At 40.3% G+C, this 10,754-nt stretch overlaps 1 long non-coding RNA gene across 2 annotated transcripts; it reads right to left on the reverse strand.

Moving 5' to 3' along the window:
- Positions 1-387: 387 nt before the first annotated feature.
- LOC129455013 (uncharacterized) lies at positions 388-4,050 on the reverse strand. Of its 2 annotated transcripts, none has more exons than XR_012367761.1 (5): positions 3,858-4,050; positions 3,154-3,202; positions 2,935-3,067; positions 2,733-2,811; positions 388-1,402 (listed from the first exon to the last, which is right to left on the reverse strand). It is a non-coding gene; the product is annotated as an uncharacterized lncRNA (long non-coding RNA). The 2 variants fall into 2 exon arrangements; XR_012367760.1 differs by having other exon boundaries at positions 2,733-2,829; positions 3,858-4,046.
- Between the last annotated feature and the right edge of the window lie 6,704 nt (positions 4,051-10,754).

The raw sequence follows: 10,754 nt of genomic DNA on the forward strand, positions 1-10,754 counted from the left end.
TTAAATGGATTACACTACATATTTTAATCATGCATCGAATCAGTTTCGGATCAGCAAAACTGGAGGTAGGATAATAAAAGTAAGAAATGATAAGCATATAACAAATTACCAAATTAATAAATTATAAGCATATCAGGCCCGGCGCCACGGGGGGCAAAAGGCGGGCGTGGTCAATGCCGAAAGGTGGTATGCTGAGGGGAGACACATAAAATGCGTAAAAGGTGCGTACACTGTAAAATGTAATAAGTTGAGTTTACTTAAAAAAGTGAGGAAACTGATTGCCTCATAATTTTAAGTAAGTTAGTGTGTTGCTTTTAAGTTGGCAAAACTTTATATTATTTGTAGCCTGAACTTATTCAACAAGTAAGGTAGAGTATTGATTTTAAGTTGTCAAAACTTAACAGTACAAGTAGACTAAACTTATTAATCAAGTAAAGTTAAGTACTCTTTACTTAAAATCATTAGTTGAGATAACTTCTTTTTATTGTTCACTTTACTTGTAAATATAAGGAAACTGATTGCCTTACATTTGTAAGTAAGCTGAACTAACAAAAATGAGTAAAGCCAAAAAGCAACAAAATGAGGTTAAAACATTTATTTTAAACATGTTAACAGTGTACAAAGTAAAACATTTACACACACACACACACACACACACACACACACACACACACACACACACACACACACACACACACACACACACACACACACACACACACACACACAGTGTTCAGTCACCCATCAATCTGGATACCCAAAATGCAACAATAGACCTAAGACAGTCTTGTTTCTGTTATTACAAACACAATGAACACACCTTGACAAACAAATTCAAAACTAGTTTTTTTTTAGTGACTGCAATTTTGGTTTTGTATCCAGGTTGTCATGTGACTGATAAAAAATCACAAATTGCATCAACAGACCTACAGTAACAATCTTGTTTCTGCCATCAGAAACACGCAAAATACAGCTTAACTAAAACGTCAAAGTTTTGCAGCAATTAAAGTTGAGTTTGTCTGGAACTTGTATCCAGGTTGATGAAAAATAAAAACCCCAAAATGCAACAGATCTACAGTAACACGAACTTGTTTCACACAAAACACACTACTTCACATTAGTATGTTTTGTAGTGATGGCAGTTTTGACTTTAGTGATTTGTGCCCCAGGGAAAGAAAAACCCTGTGAATCAACTCAAAATAAGCTGTGAAGAGGTACTCCATATTTAAAACAACGATCAGTCCAAAAACTAAACACATGGCATGTGATACTTTCTCAAGTCCATCCATGGCTGTGACACCCTACCAAATAATTGCTGTAAACCATGTGGAGAAATGTGTCTGTCCTCCGGCACCAGACTGGGAATTCCTATTGATAGTTGAGGTGGGTCACCATCACAGTCCTAATAAGATAGAAACGCAATATTAATATACATTCTCATAATACAAATGCAAAGTGGATGTGTCATTTAAAAATTTAAACTGTTCAAGGTGATGTTACTAGTTTTTGAAGTGACACTTAAATTTCTAACAGTGCTTCGGTTGGAATTGCCAATAATAATTTGGACCTTTCAGCAGAAGCTTCTTTCCTGGTTGTGCAAAAACATCCTTGGAACATATTTAATTAATAATATCTTGTTAGAAAACTCTTCTATAAGTAAGGTATATTGTATAGGCAGCAGGTTGTTTTTCCAGAAATAATCCCCAACAGTTTGATCAGGACTCTGTGTCAAGCAGAGGGTCTTGTATCAAACTGAAGGGGCTTATTTCATGATAACAACCTGCTGTCTGTGCATTATCCCACTTGTTATGTGGCTATTTTACTCATAAGGTAAGCAACATTAAATATTTATTTGAACTATTTTATAAGCTTATTTTTAACAAATACAGGAAAACCTGTTTATTTTCAGTTTTAAGACAAGACGTTCAAATGTCACAAACACACTATTTGGTTTAATCATTTGTAACTATAAAATCATATGTTATTAAAAGACATTTGATTTAATTTTGTGTATTATTAAACTGTACCTGTCAAATTTATTTCCAGCATACGGGTTACAGCGTGTTTAAGCGGTTCTAATCTGTTTTGAATACATCTGAATGTAGTCGAAAGTGGACAGCTCAAAACGGTTTACACACTGTTAACACCTGTATTAAGCTTTGTTCACTCATAATGCGATAAACTAAAACCCATAATGTCACGTTGATGTATTTCGCTACTGTCAGGTATACATCTCAGACTGATCTTTGAATATTTTATGTTTTGCTTTCTTTATAATGAATTTGAATTGGTTATGTAATTGGCATAAAACCTTTACCTGTCAAATAAATTATGTTTTAATTTATTCACAGCATTTATCAGAAGTTATTGATTCTCTTAATTGAAGGAATAACTCAATGGCGGGGAAAGAGTTCAAAACTACAATACAAATTTCTCGCTAGAAAAATTTGCATACTTTTACTTTTACTCTCGCTAAAAACAAAAGTGAAAATATTACTTTATTTACACTAAATGTGTGCTCAGTTGCTTTCTTGCCCACCATTTTATTTTATCGAACTCAACCAGGCTCAACCAATCCTGAGCATGCTCACGCATAGAATTGTGGGACAAAAGGATGTGCCTTGGTGCCTTTAATTATCTTCTATTTACACATTATTTCTTTAATAATGCTAATTAAATGCTAACACAAAAATTAGGACATCTCATATTGATTAAACGAGAAGAATACTAACCATGTTTGTTTTCAGGAAGTCTGTAGTGTCTTCCGCAAGAAGGATAGCAAGACCACCGAGAACTTCCGTCCACCGAGCACTTGACATCAGTGATGTTCTGACAAATAATACATAAAACATTGAGATCAACAGTGAGAACAGATTACTTAAAAGTTAGCAAATGGACTTAAACTATTTAAAACAAACAAACAAAAATACTTACTATAAGATACTCAAGAGAGCTTTTAAACTTTTCTTTCATTCAAAATCTTCAAAAACAATGTTTAGCAAGGGATGAGAACAATTCTTGCTTGAGGTTTTTGCTTGCGACTTGGTTGTACTCCACAGTAACGTTACTATATGAAAGAAGGATAACAAAAGAAACAACATATCAAGATTTAAAAAGTTTTGACATGCCCTAAATAAAATGTGTGTTAATTACCTGACTTTCCATGAAGGGTATGCGCTCTCTTCAAAGAAACAAGCTCCTGCTAAATAATAATAATATACAATTAACATAGTATATTGATTGATAGATACTAAAAAGCAATTGTAAAAACAAAATTTTTAGCATTCACTCTATAAACTTAAAACTTTTTATACAGCACATCTCTTATTTAACATAACTTGGCATTTTAAGGTATGAAAGTATTAATGTTTTTTCTCCAGAGGTGGGTAGAAACATGCTTACTGCATTACATTGACTTGAGTAACAATTTTGAAAGCACCTACTTTAAATGTGCTATTTTACCTTTTTTAAGCAGTTCTAAGCATTTTCATGTAGTTTATTATTATAAACCACACTAACACGAATTATAAACTCACTACTTAAGCAGTATTTCCATTGCATACTTTTACTTTTACTCAAGCAGTTATTACTATAAGGCTTAACTTTAACTAACTTTTTATATAATTACATTTTTACTCAATCTACCTCTGCAGATTAGTTACTTATGTCTGTTGAACGAAAATGTTTATCTTTAAACATACATGATTAGCAGTTGTTGGATTGCTAATTGTGATCAAATAGCATGCATCAGTTTTATTATTACAGACAAAATATTACTGTTTACAAACTGTGATTGTAATATTGCGATAAAAATGTAGCAATTAAAAAATAAAAATGATATATAAGCACAAACTTACCTCCTCATGCTCTCATCCGACCATGTGCTGTTGTCGTCTTCAGTTAACCACTCAGTTAAGCCACCACTTACTCCTTGGGAGCATTACTGCCACCTACTGTGCAGTCATCCTTTTTGAAAATACTTGAAATTTTAAGTTGAGCTAAATTAATCTTTTAAGTTTAATCAAGTTGACTTGAGTTTGCATAGAAAAAAGTTGAGATTACTTAGTTAAACTAAGTAAGGTTAACAAACTTAATTAAATAAGTTAAGTTTACTTAATCTTTGTAGTAAGCTCAGCTATTACATTTTACAGTGTATATAAGCAGCAGGTGCAGATTACCAAAATTTGCTTTTTCGCTTCGAAACCCAGCAGTATCTGCTATTGAGAAGCTACCTGAGTACACTATTTATACATGCCGAAGTTGGTTGGACAAGCAGTACCACAGTGGACGCTCACGGTTTCCACTTCTTTTCTTTTATTTAAGTTAAGTGTGTGTGTTGCCTCTCCCCTGTGTGCATCATCAACTAGCATCTAAAGAGTGTATTTCCCTAAAAGAGTAGCACGAGTTGAGCTTTTTGTCTTTTTTAAGACAGCCACTCTCTTAAGCCCATGGAGATTTGCGTCTTTTTAAAGATGGCTTTTTGTCCGTGCAGCCTTGAATGCGGGAAGTATCTAGGTCCTAAGGACAGTCACAAGCGCTGTCTCTCGTGCATGGGCCTCGAGCACGCTGAGGCTGCGTTTGTGGGGGGTTCATGCTCTCATTGCGAGAGTATGACTCTCTTGGATCTGCAGAGACAGGTGCCGTTCCTTCGGGAGTGGCGCTTGCGTCCTCCAAGTTCTGAACACCGCCACAGCGCGATTGTAAAGGTCTCGAAGGACGGCCTCCGCCTCACCGTGCTGAGTCATTTGAGGGATTCATCCTCCGGCTCTCAGCGCCCTGATCCACAGTCGGTAGAGGTTCCAATGGAGACAGCAGGCTCATGTTCTGCGATGTCTACCGAATCCATTGTTCCTCCTTTAGGTCCCTCATCTACCGCTGCATCAGAGGGGGGCTGTCTCCCTCCGAAGTCGACTTGGACATCCTTCCTCCTTCTTGTCAGGTCACGGCACCGAGATTCGACCCGGAGATGGTGGCTGTACTCTCTCGGGCGGCGGTAGGGCTGGAGTAGACTGTACCTCCTCCTCCCGAACCTTCCTGCATAGATGACTGGTACTTTGGAGCTGCCTGGGCGTCTCAACCCACACCTCAAACTTGAATCTGAAGCAGCACATAGCCAGAAAGCACAAGGATGTGCTACGCAAACATGGTAGTGCATCAAAAGGTGACCTAGTAAGTTACACACCATTCGATAATAAATTAATACATGAATAGGTAAGGTAAGACTCTCGTGTTGAATGGAGTACTGAATCTGATCATAATGATGCAAAATCATGGCCACAAATGTAGAAGTTATCCTTACATTATGGACACAGATTAACAATTCATTTTCTTATTTAGTCTCAAGAATAGCCATAAATTAAGAATTCGTTTCCGCAATTCAACAGTCGTTCTTTACAGTTTTACTAAAACGTGGAACGAATTATTATAATATTTCATAATTACTTATTACATTTATTATTACTTAAAATTGTGAATTATCCGTATCAGTTAAACTAGGTCTAAGTCTGGGATTTATCAGCTAATACTTTAATTAAATGCAATTATTCAAGAACGTCAGTACAGAAAACAATTAGGCTTACTAAATATTTTTATGTCAGAGCGCGATCTGGGTGGGAATTGGTTTATTTGCGAGCGTGAGCAGAAAGTTAATGGAGCGCTTGCTTGGGCGGTGAGCGACTGAGTGGAGCGCTTGAACAGTAGAGTGGAATATTTAGCGGAGCTTCACACCGCTCTTCTTCTCTCACATGCTCTGCTAAGGGGTACGTCGGGATCCCTACAATGGAGCGGGCGGTCGCGATGCGATGTCCACCACGGTGGTCCAAGAGCTGTGTCTCTGGCTGTGTATGGCCGACATGATGGAAGCCGACAAAAATACGTTCTCGAATGCGCCCTGTCTCCCAGCCCGGCCTCTTCGGCGAGTCCATGGACAACTTCGCCCAGCAGTTCTCTGCTGCCCAGAAACAGATTGAGGCGATCGCTAAGATCATGCCACAGAGGAAAAGAGCTGCCCCTGGTCCATCAACATCGGCTCCTCAGTCTGCCGCTCGCCGAGGGCATCCTGCGGCGCCCGCCTCCATTCCCCATCCTCGGACCTCATCTCGGCAGCGCAGGGGAACCGGTCGTCAGCAGCCCGCCCCACCCGCCGCTCATGGAGGTAAACGGAAGTCCAAGCGGCCCTGAGAAGGGCCACCTGGAGATGGAGAGGATCCCTCTTCGGGAGGTGGTGACGGCACCCCTCCCTCCCCCGGAGGAGGGCCGGGTGGATAATCTTTTGTGTTGTTTTGTTTCTGTTCCGCCTGCTTTTCAGCCGGCACCCACAAACACACAAAAAGAGTGCATTCCCCTTTCTTCTCCAGGTTTCCAGAGGAAAGTGAGAGCTGTGAGCGGGCCCATACCCGTTCACCCACCTTTTCTTCCATCGCCAGCGGGTGCTACCGGAAGTCTGCACACTTCGTTTCAGAAGCCAGACGACCATGCCACCCTTCAGCGGACTCAGGCCAGTATTACACCACACACTGTCAATGTTCGTGCTGGTGCGGCGCACACACCGACAGACACCTCCGTTCCGCTTGACTGCGCCACCGCGGGTACATCGGTAGTGCCGTTAATTCCCCACGTGCGGTCTCTGGGTGCCTGGCAACAGCTTCCAAGCCTGTCTCAGTGGTTCCTACACACGATCCGCCTTGGTTACACAATTCAATTCCACCGGCATTCCCCCAAATGTTCGGATATCTGTTTCACCACGGTGAAAGATGCCAACGCACACGTACTGCGTCCGGAGATTGCTGTCCTACTGGCGAAGGACGTGATAGAGCCGGTCCCTCCAACCGAGATGATGCCATTGTTTTACAGCCCGTACTTCATAGTACCCAAAAAGAGCGGTGGGTTATGTCCGATCTTGGATTTGCATGTAATAAACCGTGCACTTCTAAAAATGCCGTTCAGGATGATAACACCGATTTTTTATGTATTCGCCCCCAAGATTGGTTTGCAGCCATAGACCTGAAATACGTGCACTTTCATGTGTCCATTCTCCCTCGCCACAGGCCGTTTTTCCACTTTGCGTTTGAAGGGAGGGCATATCAGTAAGTTTTACCATTTGGGCTGTCTCTCTCTCCCCGTGTCTTCACGAATGTAGTGGAGGCAGCTTTAAAACCCCTGAGAGAGAGAGAGCGGTGTTCGCATTCTGGCTTATCTCGACGATTGGCTTATAATAGCTCACTCTCGGCAGACGCTGTGCAAACACAGAGACTTAACGTTTCGGCATCTCGCTCGTTTGGGTCTTCAGGTCAACCGGGAGAAGAGCAAACTTTGCCCTATGAAGAGGATCTCTTTTCTCGGTATGGAACTGGATTTGGTCGCATTAACAGCCCGCCTAACCGAAGCGCGTGTACAGTCAATTCTAATGTGTTTTAAAACTCTCAAAAGCAAGTCAGCGGTCTCCCTGAAACAATTTCAGAGGCTCCTGGGGCATATGGCAGATCCAACCATGACTTTGTTATGTCCTGTACGTGCATTGCGGTTGTATGTCGACAGAACTCAAAGTCTCAGGACCTCAGATCGGCTCTTTGTCTGTTACGGTGGTCAACAGAGAGCTTCAGCTTCAGTGGCACTTTGGTAGGGATTCCCCATTCGTCGAACACGACGTGACGTCGTAGTGACCGACTGAAAGGGAAAGTTTCGGTTACGTATGTAACCCTCGTTTCCTGAAGGAAGGGAACGGAGACGTCACGTCCCGTCGCCACGGTTCGCTGTTTCTCAGAATAAATAGCTAATTTTGGTATTCTGCACCTGCTGCTTATATACGCACCTAGCGGGGCGGCGCCGGCATTATGCAAATACCTGCATGCCAAGTTCATTGGCGTTTTAGTAGTTCTTGAAGTAGATTGGTCCCTCTAGCGAGTTCCCAATTCGTAGGTCACGACGTGACGTAGAGGGTTACATACGTAACCAAGACGTTCTTTTTCACATTTCTAGGTTAATAGAGGCACGGGGAACCCAATTATAGCACTTAAACATGAAAAAAGTCAGATTTTCAGGCTTCTTTTCTTCAAATAAATCCATTGTTTGACCTTGGTAGACTTGAAATAATTTGAGTACATTTTTAAAAAGTGAGTGTTTTGTATGCTGTGTTTTATATCATATAATAAATAAATGGGTATGTTATTTGCCCTAAATGAGTGAATGGTGTAATGCGTAATAAAATACAATTAAATTGAAAATCTTATCCCAGTACATGTCATCATAGCAAAAGTACACCCCAAAATATTATTTTATACCCTAATATATTAAGTTTCACCCGTTGCCGGTAGAGGCGCTAATTTAGTAAATGCATCTATTGGCAGAGATGTATAAAGTACTAGGGACCAAGACTTGAGTAAAAGTACAAGTGCTCTATCAAAAAAGTGACTTGAGTAGAAGTTGAAGTGCTCTTTAAGCACAGCACTTAAGTGGAAGTACTAAAGTATTAAACATGTTTTGTACTTAAGTATTGCAAGTAGTTTATTTTAAAATATACTACTTAAGTACTGAAAGTAAAAGTACAAGTATTGTGTAATATAGTTATTAAAGAAAACAAAAGTTTCAAAAGTTTGAATATAATATTGTTTATATTATTTCAAATGTTTAAGCTAAAGGACACTCACAATTCCTTTGGCTGTAGCAGGAGTACAAGGACATTAATGTTCAGATAATTCAGATTAATTTAACTGATCTGGTGATAGAGAATTCAGAATGAATGAAATATTAGTCGATATAATGGTAATAGGTAAAGGTAAAAGGTGTTTCAATGAATTTAGGTTTCCTTCTTTCGCGCACACTCGCCCTTTCTCACGCATTCTCTCTCTCTCTCCCGGTCTTTCTCGCGCACTTTGGTTCTCTCTTCGCTTCACATTTGTCCACAACCCTGGCTCATATTTGTGAGTAAGAGGGAAGGAGGGGTCCGCCCTTCACTATCTCCGATTGGTTTAGACCACCGTGTGTGTGTTTAATGTGTATCACCGCTCCGGCAGTGATAATGTGGGTTTGGAATGATTCGTAACATTTGAGTGTAACGAGTAACTATGCAGCACATAAAAAATGTATCGGAGTAAAAGTATTAAACTCATCGAAAATATGTACTGAAGTAAAAGTGGAAGTAGGAGAAAAAAATAATACTTCAGTAAAGTACAGATACTGTCTTTTAGTACTTAAGTACAGTAGTGAAGTAGTTCTACTTCGTTACTATACATCTCTGGCTATTGGTCGTATTAGGTGACATGGACAAATGACCAAAGCAATTGTATGGGTTGGAGAATAGGTTGTAAAAAACATTTAACCAATAAAAAAGTTGTAGCCTTCTAGAGTCCGTGCTTTTTTCAGTATTTTAAAGGCGGAGCACACAATGTTTGAAAAATGCTTTGGAAAAGGAGACGGGCCGACTACCAAAACACACTTATAGCCAATCAGCAGTAAGGAGCGTTTCTACTAACCGACATCCTTGCCGGGTTGAGTATGTGTGGGGCGGGTCTTTTAAAAGAAGGTCCAGATTAGGGCTGCACGTTTTCAAGTTTTTAATTAACCGTTAATCGACACCCTTAGCGGTTAATACTCTGTTAACCATATTATGCGCAAGGCAACCCAGAGATACAGACACACGAGAAAGGGGTAGTTATTAATTTTTAACACCTTTAATAACTGGTTGGACCACATTTAAAACAAAATTAATTTATAGAAATAAAACGCAGTGGTAAGGACAGAGCAGCTTAAGTATGTCACTGACTTTTGCGTTCGCGGGGATGGTAGGCTGGGCGAAGGTACTCGCAGGTTCCGCGGCCACCTCTCATGCCCGGGTGTTGGCTGGGTTTGCCGCGATAGTCTGTGAAGCGGTGATTGCCGGTGCTTCAGCCTCTCACCGGTTAGATCACTTGCCCACCTCGACAACGTCTTTCACCGTCGTTTTGATATTTTCTTGTAATTAAATCATTTAGCTTCGTTAGAGAGAGCAAACACTTATAACTGAATGTGTCTGCTGCATGAATTCACAGCGGAGCTATACGCGAGTCATGTCACAGAGCAGCAGGTGTCAGATTTCATTTATTTCTGTCAGAGTTTGCGAGGCGAGCTGAATGACCAGACGATAGCAGAAGCCGCGTGCTTACTGGTTTTTGTTATAATGCACATATATGATGTTTAATATAAGCGAGATATTTTTGTTGTATTTTTTATCAAGAAAAATAATAAACCCATCATTCAAGCAGCGCTTTATGGAGAAGTAGCCGGTTGCTCTGCTTAGAACTGACGAGTTCTGCGAGAATTACCTGCGCACATTGACTCAAGCACTTAATTAAACCAGCTGTTTATTCATAAGCACGCAAATTCATACGCGATTTAATGCGGCTTACGCAAGCGCTGCATTTAAACAATTGCGTAATTCAAAAGTGAAAGTAAAATGCGCACGTCTGCATGCATTAACCTGTGGGAAAATTCTGTCACCGCAGCAACCCTAAGTACATGAAGTATATAAGCACTGCATTGCAATACTTGCATTTTGCCATGTCATTCTCGATTTTAAAGTGCTCCCACGCTGTGCTTTTCTTTGCCCGCTTCATATTAGAAAACTGCTACTACTTGTGGACATTACAAATGTCTGGGAGCGCTTTGGCGGTCTCTGGTGGTGCAAAAATGTACGCCATTGATGCCACTTAACCGAGCAAAATGTTTCACTCGGTTAAACAATTTTTAACGGTTAATCGGTTAACCATGGACACCCCTAG

Source organism: Misgurnus anguillicaudatus, chromosome 24, assembly GCF_027580225.2.
Source record: "Misgurnus anguillicaudatus chromosome 24, ASM2758022v2, whole genome shotgun sequence".
NCBI lineage: Eukaryota > Metazoa > Chordata > Actinopteri > Cypriniformes > Cobitidae > Misgurnus > Misgurnus anguillicaudatus.